Genomic DNA, 19,215 nt, shown 5'->3' with positions numbered 1-19,215 from the left:
GGACAAGCATGTGTGGGGACAGGCTAACACATGCAGACACAAAGTAAAAAGAAAGAAGGACACAAATAATTTGGAAAAGTAGTCTATCTTGGACTCAGTTAGTCTAACTAAAAAAAAAACAGATGCAGGTGTTAACATGCTAATTCTAATTATAAAAAAAACACAAGGCAAGGGGACAACCAGCATTGCATTTAAATATACCTCTCCTGGAATCAGCATAGAATTCAGATTCATCAGCAAAGCAGTAGATAATCAGCAAAGTTCATTACAAGCATCATTGGGTGGAATGTGCAGAACAAAGGCTGCATATTGAAATCAGGAAAGGTTCAAGGAACAAGCTAACAGTTCAAGATTCAAAGAGGCTCTACTCTAAAAACTACGAGTTCATTACCTACTTTATATTACTCTGAACAGTTTGATTGGTCCATTTGATGAGTCTACATTATGCAAAAGGGTAATATCCAATAAAAATAGGAACACAAGTTGAATTTGCAACAACAATCAAGATTCCCAGCTCATGTTAGCACTTTGTCAGTTCTGGTGGGCACAACGTCTGCCATGGTAGGTACAATGACCGCCACAATTTAAAGTGAACAATTTTAAAATACGTTAATACGGCTGCCTATGTTGAGCTTTGAAACATGAAAATAAAAGCCCCTTAGTGCTGACTTCTGTGCCACTAAAGCATTATCAGAATTTACGCTCCAGCACTTAGCTGAAGAGCTAGGTCTGGTTAACGGTGCCACACTTGCTATTTATCAATGCCACCTAGATGCATGTATTCAGTCCCTGCCTCTCCCTAGAGAGCCAAAGCACAACTTGGCCATTAGGAACTTCATGATTTTGATGGTGCTGAGTCAAGGAACGCCTTCCTGGGCTTAGGACTATGCTCATATGCTTCACAAGTAGGCCAAGACAATGGGAAGACAGTAAGGCGAGGGAGTCCACAATAAAGTGAGGGAAAGAAAGAGCACTGGGAAAAAACTAAGTGAGACAGAGATATAAGGTCAGACAAAGAATGGGGTAGACATACAAAGACAAACAATCTGAGCTATAGAGGTAGCAGCTATCTACGTTGGGCTTTTAAATATGAATATAAAAGTCACCTAGTGCTGACTTATCTGTCAATAAAGCATTATCAAAATTACACGCCAACAATCCCTCCTCTGACAGCAAATTATGGATCACAAAAAGGACAATCTTATTTACAGTGAGACAACTCAAAGCCTAGTTGTTTGATAATGTGAGGGCCTTGTTCTACTGAAACTCTCAATTCTCTTCAGGTTCTTATAATAACTGCTGCTCATTTTCTTCTTTTCAATCTCCTCCATCCTTTGTTTATTCTTAGCTCTTTGTATCTTCCATTTTATAAATTGTAAAATCCAAGTGCGACTATAACACACACAGCCACAATCAACAAAGGTCTCAAGATCATTCTCACAATTCCCTTTCCCAAATCTCCAAAACATAGTCCAACATCAGCAAATAATTTATCTATTGACTACCAGATATTTGTCTCCTTCAGGTCTTTCTGGTCATTTCTACATTTGTCATGTTCAATCTAAATTTCCTTATCTCCTTACTATTGTCTGGAATGAGCATGCAACAATGTTGCACCTGTAAAACTTTGCAGACTCCACCTTTCTTTGCCAACAAGATGTCTAATGCAAGGTGATTTTGCAAAATCATTGATCTCATACCAACCATTTCCATGCCCACCAAAATCATAGCACCTCTATAAACAGTTGTCATCTTATCCACAATAGTTTACAACTTTCTAATCTTGATGCCATTCAGAATCACACGAACTGATGGAATCAGGCCACTAAAAATGTCACCTGTAATGTCTGCTGCACTAGCTCCTCTCCTTAACCTGGAATTGGACTTCCCCTTCCAGACTAGCTTGTCATGATTGTCCACATGGTAGATTATCAGAATAACTGCCCTTAAGTAGCATGTGCCATACCAGCCTTTCCGCAGCCTGTAATAGGCGTTTTTCCCACAAATTAAATAAACACATGGTATGGCAAGGTCATGTCCACTTAACATGAAATTCCAAACACTCTTAAACACAAATACGTGTCTACATTCACTAGTCTCTACAAACTTATGTCAGTCTTTGATTGTGGCCTGTATACATTGCTTCCCTACATGTTGCCAATCTAAAGCTAAGCATCTTTATGTATCACTTCCTGCAGGATGGGTAGCATTCTTCTGCCAATTCTGTAAACCTATTCCCTTTTCTAATTTGTTTTTCATTGCCTTTCTCCTGTCATTCACTTGGTTAATGAAATCTTTCTCTCCTTGTATGAGAATGCAGATTACATTATTTTTGTGAGCATAAGCAGTGCCAAAGGTTAGTGTTGCTTCAAAGAAACCTCCCACAATGTCAATATTGCTATCTTTAGCAATGCTACTCAGATGTTGGTTATTAGGCAAGAAAGAAAAGAGGTCAAAATGGAAACAAAATATGGTATATACTCCTGATTATATAGTTGAGTTAATATGAGACTACAACTAATGCCATTAGTCAAGGGTAGACTATGATAGGTGATTCCTTCTGGCACTGATAAAGGGATGTGTGTACACACATAACAATCATACACATCCATGGTTTTAATGTATTAATACTGTAATCTGTAGTATACATTAGAAGACAATTCTCCCTTTGAGCAGTCCAAATGAAGCAGTCTCTTATCCTCATGCAATAGATCATGTTTTTTATGAGTCTCCTCATGCACTGGTGTAACTGTGCTCTCTAAACTGTCCTTCACTGACACACTCAATCCAGAAAGCACCAATATGCTCACAATCACACGTACTTTTGCTAAACCAATACACAAATTTTTACCTTTACTCTATTTACCCTGATACAAATTCATGACTTGTCTAAAATCAGACCAAAAATACAAATTGAAAAATCAAAAAACAAAAATAAATAAAAAATGTCATGCTGCTTTTAAAATGTTTTGTTCTTCTTTTTACATGAACAAAGCAAAAACAAAATAAAAAATACTTCTAAGGCTTTTTGCACTTATTTACAACAGGTTTTGATCTTCTTGAAAGTCCAGCATATTTCTACTAGCAAGTTCTCAAAGTTTAAAAGGAAAAGTCTCTCATAAATTACTGTTTTGTGATCACTGATTAGAACTTCCAGCAAATAGTGTCTCTATTCACCAACTGGCAAGGTTATTTCAAAGTTAATTTCTAAGGTTATTTCAAGTTCCAGAATATTCAACTGAATCTGAACAGTCAAAACAAAAGTCAATAAATTTGATCTCCCATTCATTTCCAGCAAAGTAAGTCCACTCTGGTGCAGAGTTCCTGCTGCTTTGCACTCTTTTTCTCTTTCATCTCCTTGCTGTACTGTTTTCACTGTCACTTTGATCAGTCTCTCACTTCAGCAATTGTTGCAAGCACATCAGCAACTAGGTCTGGACCTTTTGAGAGTCACTGGTTTCCTCTCACAGTTTCTGTTTCAGGCACAACTGGAGTCACAACATTGGCTGAGCTGACCATGGTAATACCTCACCATCAAAGGCAACAAACTGTTTAACAACTATGCTTTGCCTTCATTTGAGACCAAAACATCATCGTCATCTCTCTGAACACAACTTGCTCTACTCCAATCTATATGATCCTCTCCAGTAATTTCTTCCTGAAATCTCTTAACCTCTTCTCAGGTATCAAGTGCTACATTCAAGAACATTGGTTTGTCTCATTGGTTGCTATTTCCATCACTCCCTTCCTCTTTAAAGGGCGTACAATGTGGCCACAGCATCTGGCCACTTGATTAGCATACGCATTGCCCAACAAAATATAGTCAATTATCCTTTCATGTGCTGCACATTTTACATCTGCAGTTTTTACTGGTAATTTTAATGCTTTTAATAACTGATTTATTATTTTACTGTTTCAGGTTGGTGAACCTGAAGAGGTCATAAAATCTCTGTGGGACCACAACTGTCCAAAGTCGTGAACCACACCAAACCCGTACTGACTTTCAGTGAAGATGGTCACTTTGAGCTGTTCAGAAGCACAGCATGCTACAAATTTGGCTACTTGGGCTGAAACAATTCCTTGAAGGTATGAAGTTTTCATTACCCCTGAGACTGTGCAAACCACATAACCAGCTCTCAGAGTTCCTTCATTTTCTCAGAAACAGGAGTCATCAACTAACATAACAAATTCATTTTCATCGAATGGGCTAGCTGGAGTAATGGGTCTACGTTTGGTGCATAGTTCAGTAACACCGAGTCATGTTCTACTTCATCTTCATCATTAACATTCATAGGCAAAAGCATTGCGGGGTTCAATGTGATAATTATTTTGATATTAACACTCAGAGAGCCTAGAATGTTCAACTCATAATGGGTCAAATGTGCATTGGTCAAATATCGGGTTTTATTTTGGGTCAAAAGGACCTCAACAGAGTGGGGTTCATCGACGTTCAGGTGATGACCCATGAAAATGCCTTCACACTGTCCAGTGCTAACACCAGCCGCCGCAACTAATTTTAAACAGCTGGTCAAACCAGCAGCTACAGGGTCAAATGTAGTAGAAAAATACGCCACTGGTCTTTTTTATTCTGAATACAAGCTTTATTCAGTAAAAAAAAACATCAAAGCGATGTCAAGAAGGGATTCCCTGTAGATGGTAAGCTCTGGTGTGGTCCAGATCCTTACCCAAAAGAGTAAGGGTCTCAAAGCTATCATATCAGAAATACGATTAAACCCAAGATCCAAATAAACCAGACTCAAGGTTGTACTACGTGGACATGCAAGTAGAGCTCTGGCAAAACTATTTTTACCCACAGACAATTTGTCAGTATTGAAAAATCCCCACACCTCAGCACCATAGGCAGCAGCACCCTGTGCTTTTGCCAAATAGATCTTAATGGCCGGGGAAACAACTTTTGTGGCAGTGCTTTTGTAAAAGTGCAAGATAGCGCCTGACCTATGTTGAAGAAGTGACGCACTTTTGCTGATCTGATCCTCCCGTTATAAATTGTTTCAGATCTTCACTCCCAAATAGTCTATTGAACTAACCTTGCTTAAGGGGACCCCATCTAAAATAATGGTACATCTCCTTGCTGGTCCTGAACTCAACACCATTAATTTGGTTTTACTAGCATTTAGTTCCAGACCATAATCTGCACAGAATGTTTTGAACCTGTCAACAAGAATCTGAAGACCCATTGGGGTCTCAGAGATGAGGAGGGAGTCATCTGCAAAAAGTAATATAGGGATTTTCTGCACATTCAGGGAGGGGGCATCATTTTCACAGAAAGACACAGCTTGTACTACCTAATTTATGAATAAGGTGAATAAAGTTGGTGCCAAGACACATCCTTGATGAACGGCAATATGATCTGTTAATTCTACCTGGTTAACCCATCTCACCTGGACATATGTCTTCTCATGTAGCCTTTGTAATAAATGGATTATATTGGCAGGAGTGCCCATTCTATGCAGAACATCCCATAACTTTTCTCTGGGGTCCATGTCAAAAGCAGACCGGAGGTCCACAAAGACAACATACAAATTTTGCTTAGCAAGGACTACGTATTTCCAGTATAGGAGCGTCAGCCTGAAAACCTGGTCCACTGTACTACAGTAGTTTTCGGGCGAAAGCCCTCCTGGAGTCTTGAGCCCAATCCAATAGCCTGTCCAAAATCTGCTTAGTGAAGATTTTCTGGAGGTTGTCAATAAAACTAATAGGTCTATAATTGGAAGGGGAACTCACATCACCCTTTCTGTAAATGGGGATTATTTCTGCCCCTTTCCAGATACTAGGTATTGGGCCCCCAGCTGCTATAATATTGGAGATCGTATTTATGTAACAGGACCATATTACTGGTTCAGATTTATAAAGATCCCGCTGTATCTTATCTGGACCAGGTGCTTTATCAGATTTTAAGGAATTAATTGCAGCAGTAGTTTCCCCCAACGTAAAAACAATTGGGTCATTGTGGTTAAGAGTATCCATTCCTTGATCGTCAAGCAGATGACACGTTTTAACCAGCTACTGGGGGGGGGGTAGTTTATAAATTGAGAGATTGCAAAGTGGAGCATAAAGTTCGGAAAAGTGATCCATCCAACTCTCAGGTTGAATATCAGTGCAGATTGTGCTCTTGCCCCCTCTATGTCTATTGGACAGTAACTTCCAAAATGTCACATTATCATTATGTTTAATTGCATTAAGCGGGTTCTGCCAGGTTGTGTCTTCACAGCTTTTCTTTCCCTGTGTTGTGGTCTTATTATGGGTGAGTCTAGCGGATTTTAGTGACCCCTGTGAGCGAGACATAATAGCTGATTTTAATGCTAATTTGGCCATGGAACAGTCCATATTAAACCACTCACTAGTTTTATAGTTATCATCAAGGTGCTTAGTGGTGGTCTTCCTATAGAAAATATTTTGCAATTTCCTCATAATTTTTTCATGAATGCTGAGGATTGGAATGTTACTCATCTGAAGCTCCTCATAATCAGCCATAACATCAACAAACAGTTGGTAAATTCTCTTGATCAAATAAGGGCTAGACATTACTTTTGGCTGTTTATCTAACCCTTCAAAAAACAAATTATAGGAAAACAGCCAAAAGACAGAAAGAACTTGGATACTCTTCATACCTGTTTCTCCCAGATTGAAGATCAACTCAGAGATATAAAAAAGCTGTGTTTATTGGTTCTGGAGAGAGTGGCTGTTCTTGAGGAGAAGGTTGAACTTATAACAAACACAACAACAATGAATTCCATACTACCGAGGGCGGAACCTCAGAACAATCATCCCGCCCCTGTACGCTCACCTGTCCCGGCCATTCATCAGCACCAAAACTACAGACCGATTCCTGCTCAGAACCCAGCCCTAAAATCCCTGAACTCAGAAGTACTCCAGGATTCTATAAATTCACAGCCTCAGTGGGGCACAACCAAGCGGGAAGACTTAGTGGGTCAGAAGACTATAAGAACTCAAATAGCCTGCCCGAGGATCCCGCTGGTATGCGCTCCCTATATTTTAATCCTGGAAAACGTCCCTACATTAGAAAATATTCACCATGAGTCCCATGCATCACTGTTAAATAAAGTGACACATTGGGTAGGAAAGCATTCGGGAGGGAGGGTAGATTTCTATAGGGACATTTTAACTGTAAGAAGGGTCCCCTGGGTTAGCCCATCCCCTAAAGCATCACAAGGGGATTGCATCATTCTAAACTTTAGGAGACCCTGGATTGTCAATGCCTTGTATCACCATTTTTCAACTATGAAACCATCTGTAGAGTCCATAAGAGTACAACGTCTATCTAAATTCATTCCCCCGGCATTTAATCCAGGTGATTTTGATTTAATTCATTCTGGGAAACAGAATTTTGGCGATCCCAGTGCTTCCAATTCCCCTGATACTGTCATGACACTGTCTAACAGATATTAGCCTCTGGCCTTACTGGAGCAGCTAGATTGACCACCAGCAACTGGGCCCTTAATGCAAAGCCCCTTGGAGATAAATATACCGCTACAGTCCCTCTCGCAGTCTAAGGGAGCTTCTGACATACATGATATACAGGGTACAACAGCCTTAGGGATTATTTCTTGGAACGTTGCAGGCTTAAAATCAAAAATTGGAAACCCCGACTGGTTAAAACTAGTGACGGAAAATCTTTTTATCTGCTGCCAGGAGACCTGGCTTGTAGAATCCCCACATATTAATGGCTACACTACATATAGTGTCCCTGCAATTAAGGCCTCTGCAGGTAGGGCTAAGGGTGGCCTGGCTACTTTCCCATCTGTAAAGGCCGGGGGGATGGAAGCACATGTTGTGGGCACATCCCCTTTTTTGGGGGGCTTTATTTCTGAAATTAGCAGAGCCATTTGATATACTACTGATTAATTATTATAATAATACCTTTGATAATTCAGACACAAGTGTGGTTGGCAGCTTGGAGATGTTAATATATAAGGCAACAATCATTAGTAGAAAGGACCTAAGAATAATTTGGGTCGGCGATTTTAACGCCCACTTGTGTGAGCCAGAGTATTTGGACTGCTGCGGACTCTTGGATGAAAATGATAACCCCATTCAGCATTTTAAACATTCTTCATATGGGAATGCTCTTAACTCTTTGATAACAGCTAATTCTCTACTTTTCCCCATACCAGCTATTAGAGGGGTACCAACATTTATAAGGGGAGATACTCATACTATTATCATTGATTATATTATCTATTCTAGAGAACTATCCTCTTTTGTCGGGCAGTTCAGGGTGACCCCGACCTGTATTAGCGATCACAACCCCTTATCTATTGTAATTAATTTGGACTTGACGAGTGACTCAAGAAGAGAGAAGCGACACCCTGATATGAAGTTTTCAACCCAAAAAGGACTTACAATTAAATGGGGAAAGATAGATAGCAATAGCTTTTTTAAAGATTTGGGTGGTCATTCCAACCTCGGCGGTAAAAGGCGCTTACCGCCGTTCAGAAGACCGCCATAACACCGCCGCGGTAAACCGCCACGGTCATTCTGACCCACAACAGGCAAACCGCCAATATACAGACATCCACAAAAGTCCGCCACACCAAAGGGCAGCGAGAAACTGGCGATGACCAAAACTCCACCGTCACGCCAACAGAAATACGCCCACACTATCACAACACACGAATCCATGCGGCGGTCTTTCAACCGCGGTATTCCATTGGCGGTACACACCGCCGCGCTCAAAATACACACACACTTACAAAATACAACCACATTGGACAATTCAAAATACACACACCTGAGACACATACACACACCACTCCCACACACCCAATTAAATATAAAATACACACCCACATCACCCACAAACCTCCACTCCTAGAGATTCGTGAACACGCACCGAGAAAAGACATCCGAGCACCCAGACGCCCAATTCACTGTCACCCAGCAATATTTGCATGCACTTCACACAACACAACAATATACATCACCACACTTAGCACCACACAATCCACCCTACACATCACCCACACCACCCCATGGCACCGCAAAGACACCCCAGGTTCTCTGATGATGAACTCAGGGTCATGGTGGAGGGAATTGTACGAGTAGAGCCACAGCTGTTCGGGGCACAGGTGCAGCACACCACCATTGCCAGGAAGATGGAGCTATGGAGCAGAATAGTGGACAGGGTCAACGCTGTGGGACAGCACCCAAGAAATCGGGACGACATCAGGAAGAGGTGGAATGACCTACGGGGGAAGGTGCGTTCAATGGTATCCAGGCACAACATCGCGGTGCAGAAGACTGGCGGCGGACCCCCACCTCCTCCCCCAGAATTTACAACATGGGAGGAGCAAGTCTTGAACATCCTGCATCCTGAGGGCCTCGCAGGAGTAGGCGGAGGAATGGACTCTGGTAAGACAAATCATAACTACTTCTTCCCCCCACCCCACCTGCATGCCAACTCATACCCCCACCCTCACCCTCACCCCCATCACATCCTACTCCTTGCAACTGTCTCACCATCACTACCCACCCATCCCAACACCTAGCCCTGCATGCGTCCACAAAGCATGGACACCCATCACCTAAGCATGCCCACTGCACATACACATACAACCCCCCCCCCCCCAACCACCGTCACAACAGCCCCCACAAAGGAATGCCAGCACTGGGGTACACGGGCACCCACCCATTGCACGCTATGACACACACAGAAGCAATAACCATACTTTTATACCCCTGTAGGACCCGAACGCCACGTCACCGCACAGGAGGGTCCACAAATGTCCACTCCACCCCCAGAAGAGGCCCACAGTGAGGACAGCAGCTCTGTCCCCCTGGATCTAGATGACCAGCCCGGCCCATCGGGGACCTCAGGACAGTCGGTTCCCCTCACACAGCCACAGGCCACAGTAGACCTTCCCCCCTCTGGGAACACCAGCACAGCACCCACCCAGCGGACCCATACCTCTGTCCCCAGGACACGTCAATCAGCGGTGTGTCCACCACTACAGGGAACCCAGGCTAACCCACCACCCCAACAACAACAGGGACCTGGGGGCAGTGGTAGTGGGCACACGGTCCAGGGGACAGAGGCCCAGGGAAACAGGGGAACTGGGTGGCTGCTGTGCGACAGGGTGGGGACAGGCCCAGGGAACCCACTCTCCACGAGGCCCTCTCCTCCATCATGGGAGCATACCACCGCTCCCAGGAGACGATGGCGACGGTCCTGGCCAGGTTTCAGGAGATCCAGCTTCTGCAGGAGCAACAGTATATGGGGTTCAGGGAGGAACTAAGAAACATCAGTTCCGCCATGGGTACCATCGTAGTGGCCCTGAATGAGGTAGTCACGACATTGCGGGACACTGTGGCACCTCAAAGGGCCCCTGACACTAGCATGCACCAAGAACTGCCTACCACCTCCGCCGGCGCTAGTGGACAGGAGGCCCCGACACAAGACCAACAGGCCACCAGAACCCCACCCCCTGCAGAAGGAGAACCACCCCGCAAGCGGGCCCTGAGATCCAGGAAGAAGACAGAGTAAGATGTCAAGACCCCCGCCAGCAACGGATACTGCCCTGATTGTCATCCCACTGTCCCACATTGTCACCCTGTCCAACCTTAAACTGCCCCTGCTACACTTCCCACAGGCATTTGGACAATGCACCTGTGAAACTGATAGTCTGGACTCCGCCATGGACAATCCTCCACCATCACCCCTCACCGATTTGCAACCACCCATCCAAATTAGAGCACTTGAATAAACACACTTATTGAACATAAACAATCTGGAGTCTGTCTGTGATTTTAACAAATGTATTAGACATGACAGTGCCAAAATTGTTATTCACATTGTGATGCCAACAAACCGCTGTCACACAGCTGTAGTCCATGGGGAAACAAAGCAGATGTCACGCAGTGGGGCCCACATCTCTGAAAACGGAAGGGAAAGTCACAACACAGTTACCATACACTGGGGGAAAAAGTCAGACAGTAGAAAGGTAGGAGTCATTAAGTAAATGTAATATGCCGGTGTCTACTCTTACCTGTGTGTCACTGAAAATACTGCTGTATTACTGTGTTCCTGTTCTCTATGTCGTCCTCTTCAGCTTCCTCCTCTTCACTCTCCACAGGCTCCATAGCTGCTACAACACCACCATCTGGACCATCCTCCTGCAGAAAAGGCACCTGGCGGCACAAAGCCAGGTTGTGAAGCATACAGCAGGCCACGATGATCTGGCACACCTTCTTTGGTGAGTACTGTAGGAAAGTCCCTTTTTTTGCCTGATCACCCCCACTCTTTCTGGATAGGTACTGGTGGTTACTGACTCTTGGCTGTGCCCTGGGTACTGCTTACCAGTCCCAGGGCCAGTGCTCTGTGTAAAATGGATATGCAAATTAGGCTAATTATAATTGGCTAAGTTAACCTACCTATAAGTCCCTAGTATATGGTAGGGCATGTAGGTTTAGGGACCACAGCATAGGTGGTGCACACCTAGGTGCATTGCTGAGGTGCCCAGTGTCATTTTAAAAGCAAGCCTGCCTTGCTGGCTGCTTTTAAATTAAAGTTATATGCAAATTCGACTTTGGAATTAAAGGTACTTCCAAAGTCTTAAATTACCTTATTTTTACATATAAGTCACCCCTAAGGTGTGCCCTATGTGCCCCTAGGGCTGGGTGCCATGTAACTATAAGCAGGGACTTTATAAAAATAGATTTATAAGCCCTGGTGAGGTAAAAACAGCCAAATTCGTTTTTCCCTCATTGAAGTAAATGGCCTTCATAGGCTAGAATGGGCAGACTTTATTTTAAATTTTAAAGTCTCCTTAAATGTTACATACCAAGAATTTGGTATCAAATTGATTGTTATAATAAATCCCACAACTTCCAGTTGTTGGATTTAATATAACTAGTGCAGGTAAAAAGTTTAGACTTTACCTAAAAAGTTGCCAATTTCAGCTCTGCATTGTTTTTGCTGCTGTGCTCTGATTGGCCAGCCTGCAGCAGCTTCTGCCAGGCCACTTTTATGAGGTGTGAAGTGGCCTGGCTTTACACAAAGGAATGTGCTTGGGGGAGAGAATCTCCCCTCAGCAGATGGGGAAGCAGGAAGGGGGAGGGCTGCCAAACTGGTCTTCAAAGGCAGAGAAGGACATCTGGAGCACCCAGCAACACCCCCACATCCTGCAACCCCAGACAGCTAGGTGCCCCCTTGATTAGATTAGGAGAGGGCAGGAGAGGGGTGTGTTTATGATTTTTAGCCACACCAGTGGGTGGGCTCAGCCAGATCTCTCCTCTAAAAATCAGATTCATCCATTTTGGATTTTTAGAGACTATTGCCTTCTGGGATGGATTTTTGCCACACTTCCCAGGAAGTGGTCATCACAGGGGGACGACCCTGTCCCTGATTGGAGGACCAGGGCCCCCCTGCTTTTCACCCAGGAGCAAGGATAAAACTGGCAGACCTGCACCCACGCCTCAGATCCCCTCCAGAATTCAACAAGAAAGGAACTAAAGAAGAAGAAGGACTGCCCTGCTGGACCCCTGGCCTGCACCTGGACCCTGCACTCAGAAGGACTGCACCAGCTGCACACTTGGGCTTCACCACAAGAAGGACTTTGCCTGGCTTCAACTGGTTCAAGGAGGGACTCCCTGTTTGCTACAGGTGAAAAATTGCTAAACCAGAGTCCCCTGCACCAACTCCTGAAAAAGTGACCAGCTGACCACTGTCCAGTGGCCAAAAAGGAGTTTGCGCCAGGTGCATTCTGGGAGTTGAAGTCCGCACTTCCCAAGGACCATCACAGAACTTCTGGACCCTTGGGGTGAGCTGTGGACCCCAAAAGAACCTTAAAAGAACATCTGGGTGAAGCCCCCAGAAGTTTGGAAAAGATTGGAGAATTTTGGAAAAAAAAGCTCCATAAAGTGACCGACCCGACGCGGAAATTCTAGCCGGCTTGCCTCAACCGCGACCCGGCCTGACTTCGTGGTTCGTCCCGGTAAAGAAAAACATCCAAAAAAGAGACTAAGTCCGAACGTAAAAAGTTGACCGGGACCTCCCAGCCATCGTATCCGAGAAGGGCTCCATGGACGTCGGATCAAGATCCAGGTTTACCCCGGTCGAAGGATTTTCATCTCGAAAAAACGACTAAGTCCGAAGGTAAAAATCACCACCGAGGAAACCGACTTCGCGTATCCGGACAAGGGCTCCAGGAGGTCGGATTCAACTGGCAGGTTCGTCCCGGGGAAGAAAAACATCAAAAAAGAGACTAAGTCAGAAGGTAACTTTTTAACCGAGGCCTCCCGCGACTTGTAGCCGAGCAGGGCTCCATCGCGGTCGGCCTGAAAGTTTGACTTTGCCCCGGTCCTGGTGCAACCAGATGACCCGATTGGCGATTTTTGTTTCTAAGCGCTAGAAAATAATAATACTTTAAAAATTCATATCTCCGGTTCCCCTGAACCGATTTTAATCGTTTTTGTGTCATTTTAAAGATAAAAATATAAGCTATTTTTATAAATTGGTTTTGGATTTTTAAACTGTTTCCTGTGTTTTATTTAATTACTGTTTTGTGATATTTGAATGCTTTACACTTTGTCTCCTAAGTTAAGCCTTGACGCTCGATGCCAAGCTACCAAGGGTAGAGCTGGGATTAATTTACTGAGACCTAACTGTACTTATGTGGAGGTTTGTGGCTTGTTGCTAGGTGTAGGTACCTACCTGCCCTACCAATAACCCATTTTCCAACATAATTGGAAGCAGTGACGGGATCCTGTACTTGTGTTCAATATCACGTTACAGTTTTAGATAAAACAAATTAAAAATCCTTTAAATTGTCCTAGTGCAAAAATTGTTTTTAATTTTTAATTTTAATTTTATTTTAAATTAATTTGGATTAATTTCAATTATTGAATTTTTGTAATTTTTCTAAATTCTTGTTTCCAATTTTTGCAAAAAGCTTTTGTTGACACAAAACTAGGGAACCATGGAGCTTGATCTGGCTAGCCTACCCACCCTGACAGTAGTCCAGCTTAGGGGGTTGTGTATTGAGAGGGGGTTGCCTGCAACCACTAATCTCAGGAAGGAAATCCTGATTAAATCCCTGACAGCATGGGCTGAGGCCCAAGAGGTAGAGACAGAGGAAGCTCCAGAGGAGGAACCAAAAGAAGATGATGCTAACTCTAACCATTCAGGGGAGGAAAGGCATCAGACCCCAAGTGAGGAAGAGGAGGAACGGTCCTCACTGGACACAGTCACTAGGGGCAGACCCAAAGCTAGTGGTAGGAAGAGGGTCCTTTCAGGAGGAGAGAACCCATCCATCAGGGAGAGAGAGCTGGAAGCCCAGCTAGCCTACATAGCTTTGGAGGCAGATAAGCTTGCCCTAGAAAAAAAGAAGTGGGCAAGCAAAGAAAAAAAAGATGGAAGCAGCGAGAAAGAAACTGAGGTGTCCCTGGGTGGGGGTTTTGCCCCCAGATTACCCAAAGGGGTGGTTCCTGCCTATGTAGAGGGGGATGACATCGATAAGTGGCTGGGGGCCTTTGAGAGGGCCCTCCAGATGAGGAAAGTCAAGCCTCAGTACTGGGGTTCACTCCTTTGGGAGTTAGTTCCCAACTCTGGGAGGGATAGGCTCCTAACCATGAGTGGGGAGGATGCAGACTCATACCCCAGTATGAAGAGATGCTTGACTAAAAAGTTTGGTCTAACCCCAGAGCAGTATAGGCTTAAGTTTAGGGACACCCAAAAGACAAGCACCCAGTCCTGGGTGGACTTTGTGGACATTTCAGTAAAAGCACTGGAGGGCTGGATACAGGGCAACAGGGTAAGTACCTTTGAGGGGCTGTACAATTTGATTATGAGGGAGCACCTTCTAACTAATTGTGTCCAAGAGAGGCTCCGCCAGTATCTAGTAGACTCTAGGTTGACCAACCCCAGAGAGCTGGGGGAGGCAGCAGATGACTGGTTAAGAACTAGGGTTAACCAGAGACCCCCAGGGGGTGATCAGAAAAAGGGAGGACATGGTTCTTCTCAGGGGAAGAACCAGGGGAAAGATGACAAAAAACCCAAAGAGCCCTCACAAGAGTCCCCAAAAACTTCTCAGGGAGGGGGAACCCCGAGCCAATTCACTTTTAAAGGGAAAGGGTATCAGGGAAAGAATTTTGATCCTGCTAAGGCAGGAAGGTTTCAGGAGCTTGCTAAGGCCGGCAAGTGTTTTGACTGTTATCAGCCAGGACATAAAAGAGGAGATGCTATCTGCACCAAGAAGCCCCCCACTGGTGGGCAATCCCAGGGGATTGCTAGTGTAGGGTTGGGGGTGGAAGTTGGCCCAGGGGTGGAATCAGGGTACACTGAAGTCACCTTAGTATCCGTGGGTGGGGTGGACATTGCAACTATGGCCACCTTACCTCCCACCATGCAGAGGTATAGGCAGAGGCCTAAAGTCAATGGGACTGAAGTGGAAGCTCTGAGAGATACAGGAGCCAGTGTGACAATGGTCGCAGAAAAGCTGGTTTCTCCAGAGCAGGTCTTACCTGGTGTCTTCCACCAGGTGACTTATGCAGATACCAGAACCAAACTCCATCCCATGGCTATGGTGAGTCTGGAATGGGGAGGTGTGACTGGCCCTAAAAAAGTAGCTGTAGCTCCTGCCCTCCCAGTAGAGTGTCTGCTGGGAAATGATCTTGAAGCATCTGAATGGTCAGAAGTGGAGAGAAGGGTCCATGCAAAGATGCTGGATCTCCCTGAATGGGTGTGTGCTGTGACCAGGTCACAGGCAGCACAACAGGGAAATGCTGGACACTTGGACCCTGGAACAATGGGCCAAGCCTCCAAGAAGAAGAGAAAGGGCACTGGGTCTGGCTTACCAGCCCCAACAAGTACAGAGGGTCAGGAAGAATCCAACCCTGAGGGGGAGGATCTGAACTCTGAGGGAGGGACACCTTCCCTGCAAACTCTGCCTGACTTGGCAGAACTGCAAGGGGCAGGTGGGCCCACCAGAGAAGATTTGTGCCAGGGACAAAGAGAGCGTCCCACTCTTGAGGGCCTGAGGAAGACTGCTGCCAGGCAAGAACAAGGGGATACCAGTGGTACCCACAAGGTTTATTGGGAGGATGGAGTTCTCTACACTGAGGCTAGGACCCTCAAAGAAGGGGCTACTAGGAGAGTAGTGGTCCCCCAAAAGTATAGAGAATTCCTCCTTACATAAAGCCATGATATCACCTTAACTGGTCATTTGGGACAGACCAAGACCTGGAACAGGCTGGTCAACCATTTTTTTTGGCCAGAAATGTCAGAAAAAGTCAGGGAGTTTTGCAGCTCCTGTGTCACCTGTCAAGCCAGTGGCAAGACAGGGGGCAAGCCAAAGGCTCCCTTAATTCCACTGCCAGTGGTTGGGACTCCCTTTGAGAGGGTGGGGATTGACATTGTTGGTCCCCTAGACCCACCAACTGCTTCAGGTAACAGGTACATTGTGGTGGTAGTGGACCATGCCACCAGGTACCCTGAGGCAATACCCCTCCGGACAATCACTGCACCCACAGTGGCTAGGGCCCTACTTGGTGTGTTCACCAGAGTGGGATTCCCAAAGGAGGTGGTCTCAGATAGGGGCACAAACTTTATGTCAGCCTATCTGAAAGCCATGTGGGAGGAGTGTGGTGTTACTTATAAGTTCAGCACACCCTACCATCCACAGACCAATGGTCTAGTGGAAAGATTCAATAAGACCCTGAAGGGCATGATCATGGGTTTGTCTGACAAACTCAGGAGGAGATGGGATGTCCTCCTCCCATGCCTGCTGTTTGCCTACAGGGAGGTGCCACAGAAGGGGGTTGGATTCAGCCCCTTTGAGTTACTGTTTGGGCACCCTGTAAGAGGCCCATTGTGCTTGGTGAGAGAGTCTTGGGAAAAGCCTCTCAAGGAAGCCAAGGAGAATGTGCTGGATTATGTACTAGGCCTGCGGTCTCGCATGGCTGAGTATATGAAGAAGGCAAGCAGGAACCTGGAGGCCAGTCAGGAGCTCATGAAGCTCTGGCATGATCAGAAGGCTACCATGCCTGAGTATCACCCAGGACAGCTGGTGTGGGTTTTGGAGCCCATGGCTCCTAGGGCACTACAGGCCAAATGGACTGGGCCCTATCCAATCCTAGAGAAAAAAGGTGAGGTCACCTACTTGGTGGACCTTGGCACCCCCAGGAATCCTCACAGGATCCTGCATGTTAATAGGATGAAACCCCACCAGGACAGGGCAGACATGACCATGCTGATGGTCACTGATGAAGGGAAGGAGGAGGAGGGTGAACCTCTGCCAGACCTCCTGTCCTCAAAAGAAAAAGATGGGTCAGTGGAGGGAGTGGTACTCTCTCCCAAACTGACAGATCAGCAACAACAAGACTGTAAGCAAGTCTTGGGACAGTTTGCTAGTCTGTTCTCCCTGACCCCTGGACTCACCAATTGGTGTGTCCATGATGTTGACACTGGTGACAGCTTGCCTGTCAAGAACAAGCTGTACAGGCTGTCTGACCAGGTCAAGGCCAACATCAAAGCTGAAGTGGCTAAGATGTTGGATCTGAAGGTAATTGAGCACTCTGATAGTCCTTGGTCCAGTCCAGTGGTACTGGTGCCCAAAGCTAGTCCCCAAGGTGGGAAGAAAGAATTAAGATTCTGTGTGGACTACAGAGGTCTAAATGCAGTCACTAGGACTGATGCTCACCCCATACCTAGAGCTGATGAGCTCATTGACAGGTTGGGGGCTGCCAAATTCCTGAGCACATTTGATCTGACCTCAGGATATTGGCAGATTGCCTTAAGTCCAAGAGCTAAGGAGAGGTCAGCATTTTCCACACCAGAGGGCCACTTTCAGTTCAAGGTGATGCCCTTTGGGATGAAAAATGCTCCTGCCACCTTCCAACGGTTGGTGAATAGAGTCCTATCTGGGTTGGAATCTTTTAGTGCAGCTTATCTGGATGATATAGCTGTATTTAGTTCCACCTGGAGGGACCACCTGGTCCACCTGAAGGAAGTGCTTCAGGCCCTGCTTCAAGCAGGCCTGACTATCAAGGCAAGCAAGTGCCAGATAGGGCAAAGTTCTGTTGTGTACCTGGGCCACCTTGTTGGTGGAGGCCATGTACAACCTCTCCAGCCCAAGATCCAGACTATCCTGGATTGGGAGGCTCCAAAAACCCAGACTCAGGTCAGGGCCTTTCTTGGCCTGACTGGGTATTACAGGAGGTTTGTTCAGAATTTTGGGACCATAGTGGCCCCTCTGACTGAGCTTACCTCCAAGAAACAACCCAAGAAGGTCATTTGGACCCCAGAGTGTCAAAAAGCTTTTGACACCCTAAAACAGGCTATGTGTTCAGCACCAGTGTTACTGGCCCCTGACTATAGCAAGGAGTTTGTAGTGCAAACAGATGCTTCAGAGGAAGGGATTGGGGCAGTGTTAGCACAAGTTAATGAAGAGGGCCATGATCACCCAGTTGCCTTCATCAGCAGGCGACTACTCCCCAGAGAGAAGAAATGGAGTGCCATTGAGAGGGAGGCTTTTGCTGTGGTTTGGTCCCTGAAGAAGTTGAGGCCTTACTTGTTTGGCACTCACTTCCGTGTACAAACTGACCACAGACCTCTCAGATGGTTGATGCAGATGAGGGGGGAGAACCCAAAACTGTTAAGGTGGTCCATTTCCCTACAGGGGATGGACTTCACAGTGGAGCACAGACCTGGGACTGCTCATACCAATGCAGATGGCCTTTCCAGGTTTTTCCACTTAGCTGATGAGGACTACCAGGGTGTAGGTTAGTACCCATCACCTTTCATCTGGGGGGGGGCAGTGTAGGAAAGTCCCTTTTTTTGCCTGATCACCCCCACTCTTTCTGGATAGGTACTGGTGGTTACTGACTCTTGGCTGTGCCCTGGGTACTGCTTACCAGTCCCAGGGCCAGTGCTCTGTGTAAAATGGATATGCAAATTAGGCTAATTATAATTGGCTAAGTTAACCTACCTATAAGTCCCTAGTATATGGTAGGGCATGTAGGTTTAGGGACCACAGCATAGGTGGTGCACACCTAGGTGCATTGCTGAGGTGCCCAGTGTCATTTTAAAAGCAAGCCTGCCTTGCTGGCTGCTTTTAAATTAAAGTTATATGCAAATTCGACTTTGGAATTAAAGGTACTTCCAAAGTCTTAAATTACCTTATTTTTACATATAAGTCACCCCTAAGGTGTGCCCTATGTGCCCCTAGGGCTGGGTGC

General features: G+C 45.6%; 1 long non-coding RNA gene across 1 annotated transcript in view; it reads left to right on the top strand.

The window, feature by feature from the left end:
- The window catches only part of LOC138250190 (uncharacterized), a 106,806-nt gene that overhangs the window by 25,595 nt on the left and 61,996 nt on the right, over positions 1–19,215 (top strand). The window contains exon 2 of the long non-coding RNA XR_011194902.1: positions 3,920–4,086. This is a non-coding gene — a long non-coding RNA (uncharacterized lncRNA). The remainder of the gene's footprint in view (positions 1–3,919; positions 4,087–19,215) is intronic.

Source organism: Pleurodeles waltl, chromosome 8 (genome assembly GCF_031143425.1).
Source record: "Pleurodeles waltl isolate 20211129_DDA chromosome 8, aPleWal1.hap1.20221129, whole genome shotgun sequence".
Taxonomy (NCBI): Eukaryota; Metazoa; Chordata; class Amphibia; order Caudata; family Salamandridae; genus Pleurodeles; species Pleurodeles waltl.
The sequence above is the reverse complement of the archived record's forward strand: the minus strand, read 5'-3'. Positions and strand labels throughout refer to the sequence as shown.